This window comes from Hylobates moloch, unplaced genomic scaffold, assembly GCF_009828535.3.
Source record: "Hylobates moloch isolate HMO894 unplaced genomic scaffold, HMol_V3 SCAFFOLD_1, whole genome shotgun sequence".
In the NCBI taxonomy this organism is placed as follows: Eukaryota; Metazoa; Chordata; class Mammalia; order Primates; family Hylobatidae; genus Hylobates; species Hylobates moloch.
In genome coordinates, this window is record NW_026652276.1 from 93,395,224 (window position 1) to 93,411,195 (window position 15,972).

General features: G+C 52.1%; 1 protein-coding gene across 1 annotated transcript in view; it reads left to right on the forward strand.

Moving 5' to 3' along the window:
* The window catches only part of AMZ1 (archaelysin family metallopeptidase 1), a 60,161-nt gene that overhangs the window by 33,999 nt on the left and 10,190 nt on the right, over window positions 1–15,972 (forward strand). The gene's annotated exons all lie outside the window — the stretch shown is intronic.

The window sequence follows — 15,972 nt, forward strand, 5'->3', positions numbered from 1 at the left end:
TCCTCCCTAAAGGGGAAGTGATGGGGTTTTGTCTCTATCTCAAGCGTCAACCACATACACACACACAGTCACATTCTGTGGCACTAATAGCATCCTGATCCTGACGGATTTCACCGGGGCTCTCCATGCAAGTCCTGGGGTTTGCCATCTCTTCTGACAAACGCTGCAGGAGGTGAGGGTGTCTGACGTGCACTGAGGGCAGAGGCCCCCTTATTCCCAAGGCGGCTGCAGCTCACCGTGGGGAAGATCAACTGCGGTGATGTTTTTGGGAGTTTCGTGGCAAAGGCAGCTGCGCTGTCAGTACCAAGTAGGTGGAGGTAGTGATCAGATGATCTGTCTTTCCTTTTTGATCTAGTTCTATCAGTTGCTGAGAGAGGGGCGTTATTGCTATGGCTGGGCATTTTATCTGTCTCCCTTTAGTTTTGCCGAATTTTGCTTCCTGCACTTTGAAGCTCCTTTATGTCCATGCACATTTGATAGTTGTGTCTTCCTGATGAATTGACCCTTTTATTGTCAAACGTACCCCCTCAGCCTGCAGTGGAGGGTCCCAGCGAGAGAGACTTCCGGTTCTGACAGCGGAATCCCTTCGGAGTGACGAGGGCGGGGTCACAGCTCGAGCGCTCTCATCTGGACAGAGGCAAGAACAGGGCAGCTTGGACCTTTTGTGGGTGGGTGGGTCGTACGGTTATGGAAGTCTTCTAAGAAAAAATACAAAACTAAAAGAAGGGCTATGCAGGTGAGGTGGGCTGAGGCTTCCTTGTGAATCTGGCATTGGTGGAGGCCAACTATAGGCTCCTGGTCCTGGTCCCAGTCCGTGTTGACTTCAGAGAAGCAAAGATGCAGCTCAAAAGTAGCGCTAGGATCTTCGTCCTGTTCTCTTCTGCGTAGCTTCAAAGAGGCATGACAGTGACCTGGGAGGGGAGATGAACAGCCAGGCCTTTCAGAAAGTGACCAACGGAAGGTGCCGGCAGAGAGCCCTGCAGTAACAGAAGGTGAAAGCCGGAGCCTGGTGGCTGTTGCTGCGAACAAACCACCCAAAACTTAGTGGCTTAAAATCACCACAGTCTAGCTCATGAATCTGTAACTTGGGCAGAGCTTGGAGGAGACGATTTGCCCCTGTGGCTCGACTGGAGGGTTTGTTCACGTGGCTGCCAAGTGGAAACTGGCTGGGAATCTCAGTCCTTGGTTCCTGCCCACATGAGACTCCATGGAGGAGAGGCATCTTCTTAGGAAGGCAGCTGCCATATTGTGAGGAAACCAGACAAACAGGGCAGCCAGAGCCAGACAGCAGGCAGCTGGTCCCAGTCCCAGTCCCAGAAAATGCGAAGGGACAAGTATGTGTTGACTTCAGAGAAGCAAAGATGCAGCTGAGAAGTAGCATTAGGACCTTCATCCATACCCTTCTCTTTTGCATAGCTTCTAAGGGGCATGATAGTGACCTAGGAGGTAACTGTGACAGAAGAAAGAAGGCAGACAAATAAAGAGGGTCACTTTCAGAAAGTGACCTGGGCTTCCTCACAATATGGCGGTTGCCCTCCTAAGGTGGACATTGGGAGGGTCAGATGGAAGCTCTGTGGCCTTTCATAACTCAGCCTCATGTCACAGAGCGTCACCTTTCCTGCATTCTACTGAGGCAGTGACAAGGACCCCACCCCAGGTTCACGGGGAGGGGACGTGGCAGGGAATGTGAGACAAAAGAATATCGCTGCAGCCATTCATGAACAGTCGGCCCCACTCGGCGTTCACTGTGGGGATTTGGCTGGTGCACCTGCGAGGTGACCTGACCTGTTTTCCGATTTCCTTCATCTTCTGCAAAAGGTTAACCGCTGGAGTGATGTGAGATTAAACAGAGGTGATAAAAATAGAACAGCCTGGCTCAGGCCGAGGGTGAGAGCACACTGGGGTTATGGCCAAAGCCTCGGCGCTCTCTGTATCCACGTCCTTTGACCCTCAGCTGTGATGCGTCTCCCAAAAAAGCATTTTGAAGTGGGAAGGAGCAAACCACTAAAAAAAACCCCTTTTATCCGCAGCCTTTACCAAGTTGCAGATGTGAGTGAAATTTTTTAAGAGAGCTGTTAGGAGGACTGTTTTGAAATACAACTTTGAGGAAGAGAAATTGGTTTCCCTCCTCTCCCCTGTGTTAGCCCCAGGTTCTGTCTGTGCTGTGGTGAAGAGTAATTTGGGACAGTCACCAGGAAAGATGCTAAGGCAGAGGAGAGAGAATGAGGGCTGCCTTCTCGAGGAAGGTCACAGCTCATGAATCTTTCTAAACTTAAGCACTGCAAAAGTTGAACTGAGATTAAATTTAGAGATGGTTTCCAAGACACACAGGGCCATGGTTCTTTCAGTTTTTAAACATGTGCAAAGTCCACTGAATTGCTTTCTCGTCTCCTCATCTGTCAGAAAACCCTGAATTCACGAGGATGGGTCTTCTAGCTTGACAATGACCTCTCTTCTGAGAGCCTCACCCATTTTGGTGGGCCGAGTCAGCGGGACCTCATGGAACTAAAAATAGTTTGTCATGACAGACGTTATCTGTATTGCTGTGTGTGCGATGAGTCTGGGGAAGCTAACACGTGCCTTCTGAAGTGGCTAGAATACATACTCCCACGTCACAGCCATGCTTTGATGAAGGGGTGAGAAGCAGTGTCCCCTCTGAGAGGCAAATCTCTCTTCAGGCAGCCCCGCAGTCCTCTTCCAAAATCTCATTCTTTTCCCTCTCTTCCTCCCGAAAAAGCCCAAACTCATTGTCAGAGGGGAGAAGCAGCATCCCGACTCCTGTCCATGGTGTGAACCCTGAAGGCACAGGACAGTGAGTGGAGCTCTGCCCCCACCCCCGTTTCCAGAGCATGGGTGAGGAGGCAGGGATTCTGACCGTTAATATTGTCCTGTGGGACAGCTGCTTCAGACCTTTCCCTGATGAACGAAATCTCCAAAAAGCCTTAACAAAATGGCTTAGTCAAGCATGAGTGATAAAGCTGGGAGTCCAAATTTAGATCCCACCAAGTTCAAAGGGGGCGGCTAGAACATTCCAGGGACACACCTACACGCAGAGGGTCTCCATACGGTACCAAGGGAGCTGCTCTGCAGACCCAACAGGCAGGGACGGCCAGGCTTCGGAGGGAGGGACTGGCTGCCCTGCCCAAGGCCACCTGGACAGGCAAGTCTTCCCTCGGGGGTCAACTCCACAGGGGTCCCTCCTACGTAACGGAGTTTTTTTTACATCAACATCATTGAGTCTGTTGACCTGTAAGGCAGATGGCTGCATCCCCACCATATGGCTGTGGCCGCTGAGATGGGACTGGGAAGGGCTGGCGCCTCAGAAACGGCAGAGCGGAAGTTCAGGCGCAGTGTGTTCTTGCTTGAACCCTGAGTTCTCCCGCTGTTGTGCAGCTTTCTAAGAAAGCAACCCGGAGAGGTCTGAGCAGGAAGAGAATAAGAAGGCGCACGGACTTGGGAGGCCTGCCCCCGATCCCTGAGCAGCCCCCACACGTCAGTGCCCATGCCCCTCGGTTCTGATTATCAGGAAGCTTTCTGGCCCCGCAGCTCCTTTGGACTCGGAGGAGCGGCCTAGCTGGGTGGTCGGCACTTTTAGGTGAGGTGCCAACGAAAACACCCCCCACCGTTGCTGGGGCTTCACTGATTTGTTTATAAAAGGAGGGCGAGGTCCGGACAGGAATATTTTTATCCCCGTGAAGATGGAGAGAATCAGGGCTTCTCGACGGGGGCTCATAGACCTGACCTGGGCCTGCCTGCCTGTGTGTTGGGAGCAAAGGAGGGCCGCTCTCTAGGCTGGCTTTGCAGCTCCAGTAAGGGTGAGAGACTCACGGGGGCCTGGCTGCCGTCCTGGGAGAGGCCCCGGGAAGCGGCTCGCCCTGCACCCAAGGGCTCTCTGGAGATCACCCCGCACGCAGGCTGCTCCAGAGCTGAAACCTAGCTGTGATCCCTGTGCGGGCAACTGCAGAGGTGCCCAGTTTCAAGGAAACCTAAAGAAACAGCAAATTTATGGCTCTTGGAACACCAGGCTGTCAAAGACAAACACCGCAGGGTAATCTAGGAAACACTTCCGGCTTGACTGTAAAGAGCCGTGGCCTGCGAACGCTGTTAAAAACAGCTGCAGATCGCGGGTGGAGACGGCCAGCCGAGCCTTCCCTTTTCTGACATCCTACAGCAGCACCTTGATGAATGAGAACCCGGAAGAACAGAGGTTTATTTTTGAACTCAGCTTCTTGGGTAGGGAGGCAAATGAAAACAGGCTGATGTCAGGGGTTTATTTTAAAAAGCAATTTCCAAGAAGCGTCCTGGGGTCACCACGTGTTCAGTCCAACTCTCCCCACTGCAGTGTTCCCGTGACGATGAGGCAAATCCAAATATTCACCGGAGTCAAGCAAACGTGGCGGTCCCTGCCTCCCCGCCAGCGGTTCCAGAATGGCCCAGAGGGTCCATGGCAGCCAGGCCCGTCCAACCTCCTGCCCTGAGAGGGACCTGAGCTCTCCCAAGATTAACCAGAGACGACACCCACCAGATTCCACCACTGAGGCCTCCCTAATGCCTGCTCCCTAGGCTTTTTAATGAACACACTTCTGTTACATGGAAACTGAGCCAGGCATGGAGTCACCTGGCTCCACCCTGGGGGCTCCTCTGCTGCCGAGAGCTCTGGCTCTCCCGACTATGGGCCCAGTGTTCATTTTCTCTCTCAGGCACAGTGCTCTGCCCACCACAGTGTTCCTGGTTGTCTGAATACAGCATGACTGAACTGTCACTTCTCAGCAAAGGCCAACACGTCTTTGTCCCGCGCTAGTCCAAGATCATCTTCTGTTCAAGGGCCCTCACCACGCTTTGTGAGTGTTTCACGGGCCTCCTTCAGTGGTGTGTGACCAGCGGGAATGAATGGGGACGTGTTTTGTTCAGCCCTGACTCTTGCACGCTGGTGGCACCCATGGGTGCCCACTCACCTGGCACGTGGACAAAGGTGATGAGCGCAGCAGACGGCTCCCGGGGGCAGTGTGGGATCCAGTCTGAAGCTGACGCCCCTCTTGGTCAGGCTTTCAGCAGCAGCAGGCAGTGGACTTTTCACCGTTTCTTCCAACACTTTCTCACGTAGGAGCTCCACTGTCCCTTCTAACAGGACGGGGCTTGTGCGGCCAGGTTTGGTCTTGTGGTCAGGGAGAAGCGGGCAGGCCAGGGCTGAGCTGCGTCCGGCTCTCACGTACTTCCTCTCCCTGTGCTCTGCCTACCTGGGGTAGGCCTCTGGGAACAGGGGAGTCACAGAAACCATGGGAAACGGAGTGGGTTGGAAGAGGCAGAGAACATGCTTTTCTCAGGGTCGCTTAACACAGGCAGGGGTACAGGAGAGCTCCGGCCATTTATTCCAAATGTATGAGCAGGAAAGAAAGAGGGAGGGAAGCTGTAAGAACAAGCGATATTTTTTTCCCATTTGAAGTGACAGCAAACTTCCACCACGTTCTACCTGTGCCCCTCTGGGTGGGTGGTGGCCGTCCTCTTGGGCGCCCCCTTGTGAGGGCTCGAGGCCTTTACTGGATGGGCAGGATGGGGGCAGCAGTTGTGCCGGCTGCCAACCCAACTCCTCCGACAGAACAGCAGGCGGCTTCCTGGGGCTTGCAGGGAGCCCCTGTCAGAAGGGGGGTGTCTCTTCATTCCTGCCATCCTCCAGCCACCTCTCCCGCCTGCACCACTTGGAGGCAGTTGGTTCACGTGGGGCTCTTGATGGCATAACCGGAGGTCCATCACGGACCCCCGAGCAGGAGCAATGCCTAAAGAGGGCAAAGGCCAGCGGGCCTGGCAGAGCTCCCTCCTCTGCTCCAACAGCAGAGCCCAGAGCATCCCTTGGCCCGACGCACAAGTCCCACAATAGCCTCTCCCAATGGGAACGACTTAGTCCTAATTACATGAGCTTTAATCACTGCTCGATCGTATGGCACAGTTATTTTTAAAAGTCCAGTCCAAGTGGAAATACACCTGGAGCATCTTATACTGCAATGATTGATGGACGACTTTGATATACAAAATAAACTGTGTTACTCAGTTTTTCTATAATGCTTACATTTTACATTGTCATTCTCAAAATTAATAAATGCTATCAACACCAATTTTTTTTTTTTTTTTGAGATGGAGTTTCACTCTTGTTGCCCAGGCTGGAGTGCAATGGTGCGATCTCTGCTCATTGCAACCTCCGCCTTCTGGTTTCAAGCAATTCTCCTGCCTCAGCCTCCCAAGTAGCTGGGATTACAGGCGCCTGCCACACCATGCCCAGCTAATTTTTGTATTTTTAGTAGAGACAGGGTTTCACCATCTTGGTCAGGCTGGTCTCAAACTCCTGACCTCGTGATCCACCCGCCTCAGCCTCCCAAAGTGCTGGGATTACAGGCGTCAGCCACCACGCCCGGCCTCAACTCCAAATTTTAAAAAGGGCTTAAAGGAAGAGGATGAAATTCTGGAAGTCTAAATGAAGATAGGGAATGTGTCTGTTGAATTCGATAAGCAATTCCTTGCATTTGAGAAGGCAAGGAGCCCATGGGAACCTACCGACAGGGCTGCCACGCACTGCTGGAGAGCTCTCCGTGTAAAGCGCAGCTCCCCTCTGAGACTCGACTTCTCTGCTGACGTGGACGGGTTCATCTACCCACACGGACGCCCATCCACAAACACTTAGTCACTGCTGGAGGCTTTTAAAACACCTGTCAAATGCAGAGACACTTCACAAATGTTCACTCCCCATTTCCATGTCTCCCCACGTCGGGGTGAACGTTTTTTATGCGCTGTGACAAAAAGGAGACTAGTGTGTGTTTTGGGGGCCGGAGGGGATCATTATTTCTTTTTTTGAATTTTTATTTATTGAGACGGAGTCTCTCTCTGTTGCCCACGCTGGAGTGCAGTGGTGCGATCTTGGCTCACTGCAACCTCCGCCTTCTGGGTTCAAACGATTCTCCTGCCTCAGCCTCCCAAGTAGCTGGGACTACAGGTGCCTGCCACCACGCCTGGCTAATTTTTGTATTTTTAGTAGAGACGCGGTTTTACCATGCTGGCCAGGCTGGTCTTGAACTCCTGACTTCAAGTGAAACACCTGCCTCAGCCTCCCAAAGTGCTGGGATTATAGGTGTGAGCCACTGCGCCCAGCCTTTTTTTTTTTTTAATTTTTTATTTTAGATACAGGGGTCTTGCTGTGTTGCCCAGGCTTATTCTCAAATGCCTGGGCTGAAGCGACTCTCCTACCTCAGCCTCCTGAGTAGCTGGGACTACAGGTGTGTGTCTCTACACTTAGCTAACTAAAAACTTTTTTTTGGTAGAGACAGGGTTTCAGCCACGTTGCCCAGGCTGGTTTTGAACTCCTGGGCTCAGGCAATCCTCCTGCCTCGGGCTCACGAAGTGCCTGGATTACAGGTGTGAGCCACCACGCCTGGCCTGTTATTTCTGTTTATATGAATGTCACAGCATGTTTCCTGTGTGACCCTGCGGGCCGCCGTCGCTGGCTGCCTGCCTATGCCCACAGGTCTGGTGGTGGCGACCAGCAGCTGCAAAACGACCGACTCTATTGAAGAAACACTGGGTGGTGCGGGAGGTTCCTGCCAATGCCGGGAAGAAGAGCAACCTGGGACGCCCATGCCTGGGAGGGATGGAAAGGCCAGGGGAGGGTGGAGCTTAGGAGAGGAAGCACAGGTTCTAAGGCCCGAGCCGGGCCCTGTGCTGAGCGCTCACCTCCCTCTCCTGCCGCGCACCGCAGTTGCGTGGAAGACGCGAGGAGGCCTCTGCTTCTGGAAAGGCACTTGCCCCACGGTGGAACGCAGTCTGGAAGCCTGTGGATGTGACGCACGCTGCAGAATCCACTGCCACACACATTCTTCTGTTTGAAAGCAGTAGGTGGGCTGGGCGCAGTGGGTCACACCTGTAATCCCAGCACTTTGGGAGGCCGAGGTGGGTGGATCATGAGGTCAGGAGATCAAGACCATCCTCGCTAACACGGTGAAACCCCGTCTCTACTAAAAATACAAAAAATTAGCCAGGCGTGGTGTCAGATGCCCGTAGTCTCAGCTACTTGGGAGGCTGAGGCAGGAGAATGGTGTGAACCTGGTAGGTGGAGGTTGCAGTGAGCCTAGATCGCGACACTGCACTCCAGCCTGGGCGACAGTGAGACTACGTCTCAAAAAAAAAGAAGATAGCAGCGGGTGGGTGCCACACTCAGGGGCCCCCACTTCTCAGCAGTCGTGGGGGAGGCAGGGATACAACATGCCAGGAAAACAGGTGTAATTTAAGGCAAATTTTAATAGATTTATAAAAATCATATATACAAAACATGTTAAACTAACCACCATGGCTATAACATACATTTTTACACTTTAACGTATTTAACCTTGTACACTGTATTCGTAAACCGAGTCTGGTCACGGCACGACGGCCCGGCACAGGTGGTGCTGGCGCTGCAGCGACCGTCAGGGAGAGGCTGCACAGAGCACTCGGTTCCTTTCTGCATTTAAGGCCCCGAAGGGCTCGGGCGCTAAAGCCAGAAGGCCGTCCCACTGGTCCCTTTGGCAGTGTGTCCTCCTGCTGCGTGGACTGGGGCCTGAGCACAGGAAAGGGAGTTCAGGACACAGTGGCCATGAGTAGGTGCCAAGCTTACTACACTGAATTTCCTGGCGACGCTTGTGCCCATCGATGTGAGCTGGTTCAAATGGAGTTAAGAAAAAGGGCATTTTGAATTTTTTTTTTTTTTTTTTCAGACGGACTCTCGCTCTCTCACCCAGGCTGGAGTGCAGTGGCGCGATCTCAGCTCACTGTAAGCTCTGCCTCCTGGGTTCATGCCATTCTCCTGCCTCAGCCTCCAGAGTAGCCAGGACTACAGGCACCCGCCACCATGCCCGGCTAATTTTTTATATTTTAGTAGAGACGGGGTTTCACCGTGTTAGCCAGGATGGTCTCGATCTCCTGACCTCGTGATCCACCCGCCTCAGCCTCCCCAAGTGCTGGGATTACAGGCGTGAGCCACCGTGCCCAGCCAGGACATTTTGAATGTTTTAAACCAATTTGCCTGACAAGTCAAAAGGTAATTTTTTGAGATTCTAGAGACTGACAGATGCAATAGAGATTTTAAATTTTGCATAGGCTTGTTAAGAACCCAGGCTGGGTGCAGCGACTCATGCCTGTAATCCCAGCACTTCAGGAAGGCTGAGGCAGGAGGATTACTTGAGGCCAAGAGTTCAACACCAGCCTGGGCAACACAGTGAGACTCCCTCTCTATAAAAAATTTAAAAATTAGCCAGGTGTGGGTAGTGGCACATGCCTGTGGTCCCAGCTACTTGGGAGGCCAAGGTGGGAGGACTGCTTGAGCCCAGGAGTTTTGAGGCTGCGATGAGCTATGATCACACCACTGCACTCCAGCCTGGGCTGCAGAGCGAGACTCTATAAAGTAAAATAAAAATCAAGAAGGTTCACTGTGTAAAAAAAAAAAAAGTAAATCTGAAATGCATTTGCATGGCAGTTGTACAACCTGTGAGTGGTGTAGAAATTATACATGACTTGAGTACAATTTATAAAAGAGGAAAAAAAATTGAACAGATTGACTCCTAACGGGAAAGCACCACAGAGCGTACGGCCCACGGTGCCTGCGGGCTGTGTGGGGGCCCTGCTGCAGACGTGTGCTCAGCACCTGTCACCCACAGCTAAGTCACAAGAGCTGCTGGCACCTGTTTGCAGGGGAATGTGGCAACATGCACCCGGGTGCATCCGGACAGCCTGGGTGAGCGGGAGAGCCACAAAGAACCAACTTCATTCGTGTGATTTCCAGATGCAGGTCTGGTTCAGCTCTTGATGCCCAAGTTTCAAAGTCTCCTACCTGACCAAGTGTCCTCGGCCTAGTTTGTACTGACCTTTTTTGAGGAGCACAGATGGGAAAGACATTGGTGGCAAAGATCTCCTGCATCACCCCAAGGCTGCGGGAGGTCCCTCGGGAGCCAGCTGTCAGATGGAGGAGGGGTGCCACAGTCTCGAGGGGTTCACGCTGCTGGCCACAGCCCTGCATGCCCCCTCAGCGCTCCCCAAGCTCTCGGGGATCAGCTTTCCCCACAGCTTCAGGGCAGAGGCTGAAGTTGCAGACGGCAACAATGGAGCGAGGGAGGCCTGCAGTTCAGACACCGTGGCTGTCCCCAGCAACCCTGTTCTCAGAGCGTCCCTCTGCGCCCGGAGCTAGTACCAGAGAGCCCTGGAGCTGGGCCTGGAGGACTTTACATCCTCCTCACAGATGGCCACACTCTTGACCACCCCTACATCTGTCTCTGCGGAGATAAACTTTCCCTCGTCTGGACTTCTGGCCAGATTTTTTTTTTTTTTTTTTTTGAGACAGAGTCTCGCTCAGTTGCCCAGGCTGGAGTGCAGTGGCGTGATCTCAGTTCACTGCGACCTCCACCTCCTGGGTTCAGGCAATTCTCTGCCTCAGCCTCCCGAGTAGCTGGGATTACAGGCGCCCGCCACCACACCCGGCTAATTTTTTGTATTTTTAGTAGAGACGGGGGTCTCACCATCTTGGCCAGGCTGGTCTTGAACTCCCGACCTCGTGATCCACCTGCCTCAGCCTCCCAAAGTGCTGGGATTACAGGCATGAGCCACCGCGCCCGGCCATTCTGGTCAGATTTTAACAGATGAGCTGCACAGTCCAAGCCAGCTGGGGCTCACCAACGTCGGGCAAGGCCAGACCTGCGACCTGTTGAGAAGATGTGGTCCTCCAGGAAAGCTCTACCTCGACGACAAACAGGTGGGGTTACATTCATTTGGGTGAAATGCATCAGCTTTTAAAATCACAGAATGAAGTGAATTCATTGTTAATTAAAGGGTACCAAGGTGACAGGCCTGGAACAAGAGCCCTTCATTTTCACAAATAGGACCAGGCGAGAGAAGGGAAGCCCTTCCACCGACCACGGCCCTCTGTGCCTCTCCGCACCCTCCCAACCCACCCAAGAGGGCCAGGCTGTGTCAGCCCAGCAGGAAATTCAGGCTGGCGTGGGACCCCACGGTAACTGCACCTGTGTCCTGCTTTGGTTCATGTTACACACACATCCGAAAGAAAACCAAAGGGAGAAAATGACCTCCTAGAACCTGCTCAAAAAAAAGCACCTAAGTTTTGGGTGGAGCTAAGTTTCTACTACCCTGAAGTCAGCCACTGAGCCGCATTTCCAACACGTGGCAAATCACCATTAGCCACGTGCCGAGGCTGCCGGGCTCGTGACAGTCTCACAATGACATTGTCCAGGAAGGATTTCCAAACGTCAGGGTTAAGTATGGGAGCAATTCTTGTCCCCGCCACACATGGATCCACCAGGACAGAGAAGCTGGTACCCCAGCGGGTGGTCTGCTTTTCTGTGCAGGAGCGCTGTGGTCTATTTCTGAGTTCCACCCACTTCCTACCCCTCACCGCACACAGTCACTGACTTCTAGCAGCATCTACCAGGCCGGGGTAGCTGGAACTCCCTCACTTCTAGGGACCTCCTGTTCCCTCCTGCTGGGTTCCGTGAGCGTGCCCTGTGAATGGGAAATTCAAACACTGAGAAAAACTTATCTCCCAGGGACTAGTTCAGTGGGATGTGGGCTAGGCAAGGCCCAAGCATGGTGTTATGGGCCCTCAGGTCCTCTGGGCTCATGGGCTGGAGCCATGGCCATGCCTGCAGTCAGCAGAACCATGCCATGCTGGCATCTCCTTGAAGGGGCTGCTCTGGGCCTGCAGTACCAGATGAACCCAGCTGCGCGAGGGGAGGGGCGAAGGATGCTTCCAGGGAGCAGTGACCTGTGTCTGAAGTGAGCTTCCAACCGAGGAGATGCCAGTACTGCGGCCCAGAAATCCAATGCATCTATTTCAATGTGGCGCCCTGAACACCGAAAATAACCTGCCTCCAAGTTCCAGAGGGTTCTGGAGGGAGAGATGGAGCAGTGAGTCAGTAAGAAGCCGTAAGAGCAGGTCTCGGTGACCTGAAGACTTTCCTCCAGAGAGCGTGTGAGACAGGCCATGAACCTGGGACCTGGACGCAGGAGCAGCACGTCCACACCCTGTGGGCTCCACTCCCAGAGCTGTTACCCCTGAAAACCACAGACTCTGCCTCTCCCTCGTTGCCTACCAGCCGCCGTTGAGGCCTGCTCAAAAGGCGGCTTCAGCTCCTTTCTTGGGAAACCTAATGCTTTTCTCTTCCAGGTCCAACACAATGCCTGGCAAAACGATCATGAGATTGAAAGACTGATGTCAGTGAACCATTCCCTTCCAGGGCACGCGGTGCCAGACCCTCCCCTGGTGCCTCTGTATACAGGCGTCCAGCCTGCCCGCTGCAGTCCCCCCACTGACTCTCAGGCCTGGACCAGCTCCCCTGAACGCTAAGGCTTCAAGGAAACACCAGGATCCCATATTTCAGAACCATCTCTCCCCGGGGCTGCTGTGCAAATTAAGCAAGTCTTAAAGTGGCCTGTCCTCTTCAAAGCAAAGCCTCCTAAATTTCAAGCAATCATTTCAGAAAGAGGCTAAGTACATGTGATGCACCTTACAGAGAAATGGCACCAAGAGATTTGGAAAGGCTGCACGCGCGTGATTAAAGATTTATTAGCAAGGATTTCATCTCTGCCCTTAAATCACCAAAGAAAACCCACCATCCCCGCACTTCTCGAGGCAGGTTGCTGGCCACAGTGAGAAGACCTGGTGGCACATTATACGGTGAAATACGATCCTTACCACACTAAACATGGATGTCCCCAAACCTGGAAGGAACTTCCCAGCTGGCCTCTTCAGTGACTGTCAATCCTGGCTGACATCAGCACCACCTGGGACATGCGGAAACCTATACGTATGAGTTGGTGTCTCAGGCCTGGCGGCTCAGCATACTGCCTGGGTGAGAGCTCCCCAGGTGATTCAACTGTGTCCCCAGGGCAGAGAGCCACTACGTCATCCAGCGTGGAGATGTGAGGACATCCAGGCTCCCAGAGCTCAGCCTACAGTCAGAGCACACTGTGTGCTCAGGGCTGGTGTTTTTCTGGCGCACTCTCTGCCTTTCCCACTTGTGGTTAGTTCAAGCCCCTACCGGCCACACAATGGGCTAATGGTGCTGAGTGGCATCCCCACTCCTCTTTCCAGAAAGCTGCTTGTTTGGACAAGAGGAGAGATGCCCCGCTATGCCAAAGAACAAGTTACGGTGGAGGCCTGAGCATGAGAGCTCTGGTCACACCATGCCGAGGACCGGACGGTGCCCATGCTTCCTGTGAGTGGTCTCTTCTGGAACGATAACCCCAGGGGTTGCGAGGACAGAACCTCTACCTGCCATCCCCATGGGCACTGCTGGTCTCCAGAGCACGTCAAGGTCCTTCCCTTCCCAGCTTCTGATCTTGGAAAGCGAGGTCTCTCACACTCACACGCATGTGTTTAGGTGTATATGCTGCCATGCCATGCTTTAAAAATAAAGAGTGTTTTGAATAAAAGCCTCTGGAACACAACTTTATTATTTTTTTTTTTGGAGACAGCGTCTCACTCTGTCACCAGGCTGGAGTGCAGTGGCATGATCTCGGCTCACTGCAACCTCCGCCTCCCGGGTTCAAGTGATTCTCCTGCCTATGCTTTCCAAGTAGCTGGGACTACAGGCACATGCCACCACACCCAGCTAAATTTTGTATTTTTAGTAGAGTCGGGGTTTCACCGTGTTGGCCAGGACGGTCTCGATCTCTTGACCTTGTGATCCACCCGCCTCGGCCTCTCAAAGTGCTGGGATTACAGGCATGAGCCACCGCACCCGGCCATCTTCATTTATTTTTAAGATGGGGTCTTTGCTCTTGCCCAGGGTGGAGTGCAGAGTGCGATCACAATTCACTGTAGCCTTAAGCTCCTGGGCTCAAACGATCCTTCTGCCTCAGCCTCCCAAGTAGCTGGCACTACAGGCATGCACCACCATGCCCAGCTGATTTTATCTGTAAAGATGGGGTCTCTTGTGGCCTGTGTTGGTCTCAAACTCCTGCACTCAAGCAGTTCTCCCACCTTGTCCTCCCAGAGTGCTGGGATTATAGGTGTGAGCCACACCTATATTATTTACAATTGTTCTCCTACATGCCAGGCTTTGTTTGGCATGTGGAAATAAAAACTGTGATGAATAAATAATAAACCACCTTCAAATAAAATTAGGATTAGAGCTGAGTGTGGTGACTCACACCTGTAATCCCAGCACTTTGGGAGGCTGAGGTGGGCTGATCACGAGGTCAGGAGATAGAGACCATCCTGGCCAACATGGTGAAACCCTGTCTCTACTAAAAATACAAAAAATTAGCTAGGTGTGGTGGCGGGCGCCTGTAGACCCAGCTACTCAAGAGGCTGAGGCTGAAGAATCACTTGAACCCAGGAGGTGGAGGGAGACTCCGTCTCAAAAAAAAAAAAAGGATTAGAGTGATCTGGGGACTGAAAAATCAATTTAGTGTTGCTTTTGAATACTGGCAATATTTTATATTAAGCAAAGAAAGACTAAATTTATTTTAATAAACAGAGGCTGAGGGTGGCCAAATTTCCAAGCCAGACCCTCCCAATGTTAATACACTGTGCAAAGCTTACGCCATGAACAACTGACCTGGACTACTACCATTCCATCGGGAGCCTCTACCTTACAATACCAGGTTAGATGTCTGTTCCCAGAACCCCCAAGTTAGTTACAACTAATAATCTTCTTTTAAGAGTTTTTTTTTTTTCAATCTTGGAGTTAAAATAATCTGACTCATTTTTCTTTTATCAAAGTAGGAAAATTACAATAAGAATTCTAGAGATCTCTATAAATTACAGACCTATGACTCAAAATCCTTGAAACAATTTCTCTACAAACAGAAGAGTTAAAAATAGATTTCAGTAAAAACCCTATATGCGTTCTTATGTGTAAACAGTATAGCTGTGATGAACATATCTTATTTTGAGGAACTTTATTGTTACATTTTTGCAATAATTGAGGCACAACTACCTCCTGCTTTTCCAACATCTTAATAAAAAAAAATAAGGATTAACAGTGAAATTAAAATTAAAAAATACAAAAGCCTAAGGTTCTGGAGACAAAATTGACTAGAGACTAGTGTAGCAAAGTCGTGAATGACAGTTTAGCCTTGCAGAGTCTCCTTCTTCTCCAATTACAATGTGTTACAGAATTTGGAAGGGGGTGTCTTTAAAAACGTTCTAATTCACCCCCATCATGAGGAGGAGGAGGAAGTCCAGCTCAGCAAGGCCAAGTGCCTCGGCCAGGGCGGTGAGCGGGTCAAGAGCCCGGGCCGGGGGCCATCCCACTGCACTTTCTATCAAGCTAAACGGACCCCACAACATCTCCTTCCTCCCATGCTTCCGGTTTGAAAGTGACGAGTAAATATGTCAGACTGTTTAAAGGAAAACAAGCACTCATTGACAAGGCTACTACTCAGGAAGGCGTTTCAAACAACTCCCCTGCTACGCCAATCACAGCGCTGCTGTCGCCAACAGCGCCACGAAGAGGCTCTCCCCGTTGGCGGAGGACCCGCCTGCACTTCCCTCTGGGCTCTGGATTCTAACACACACAGGAGAGACAGCGAAAGCTGACCCAGGACGCAAAGCTCACCACGCTCTGGACCGGGCTGCGGGTCACTGTTGCAGACTGCAAATGTGACCTGAGACCATCCCAAGGGCCCCACCAAGAGTTCTTTTTCTCCTTTAAAACGTGGTCATCGGCACTCATCTCCGGTCACATCCATGAGGTCTGTGAAGAGCCACAGAAGCAGTACAAAAGCAGCAACTTCTTTATCCAGCCAAAAAAGGAGCCACAAGCCCAGCAAACACTGACGCACAGCCTCGAGCACTGCAAGAGAGCGTTCCATGCTGTCTCCTGATGAGAATGCTGTGCTAACAGGGTGACCCAGAGGCAGGATTCCCCCTCCCTCTTCTGCTTCTGCATCTGCCCCAAGGGCTTGTGTTTATCAGGTTTGCAGGAAACAAGCCAAGGG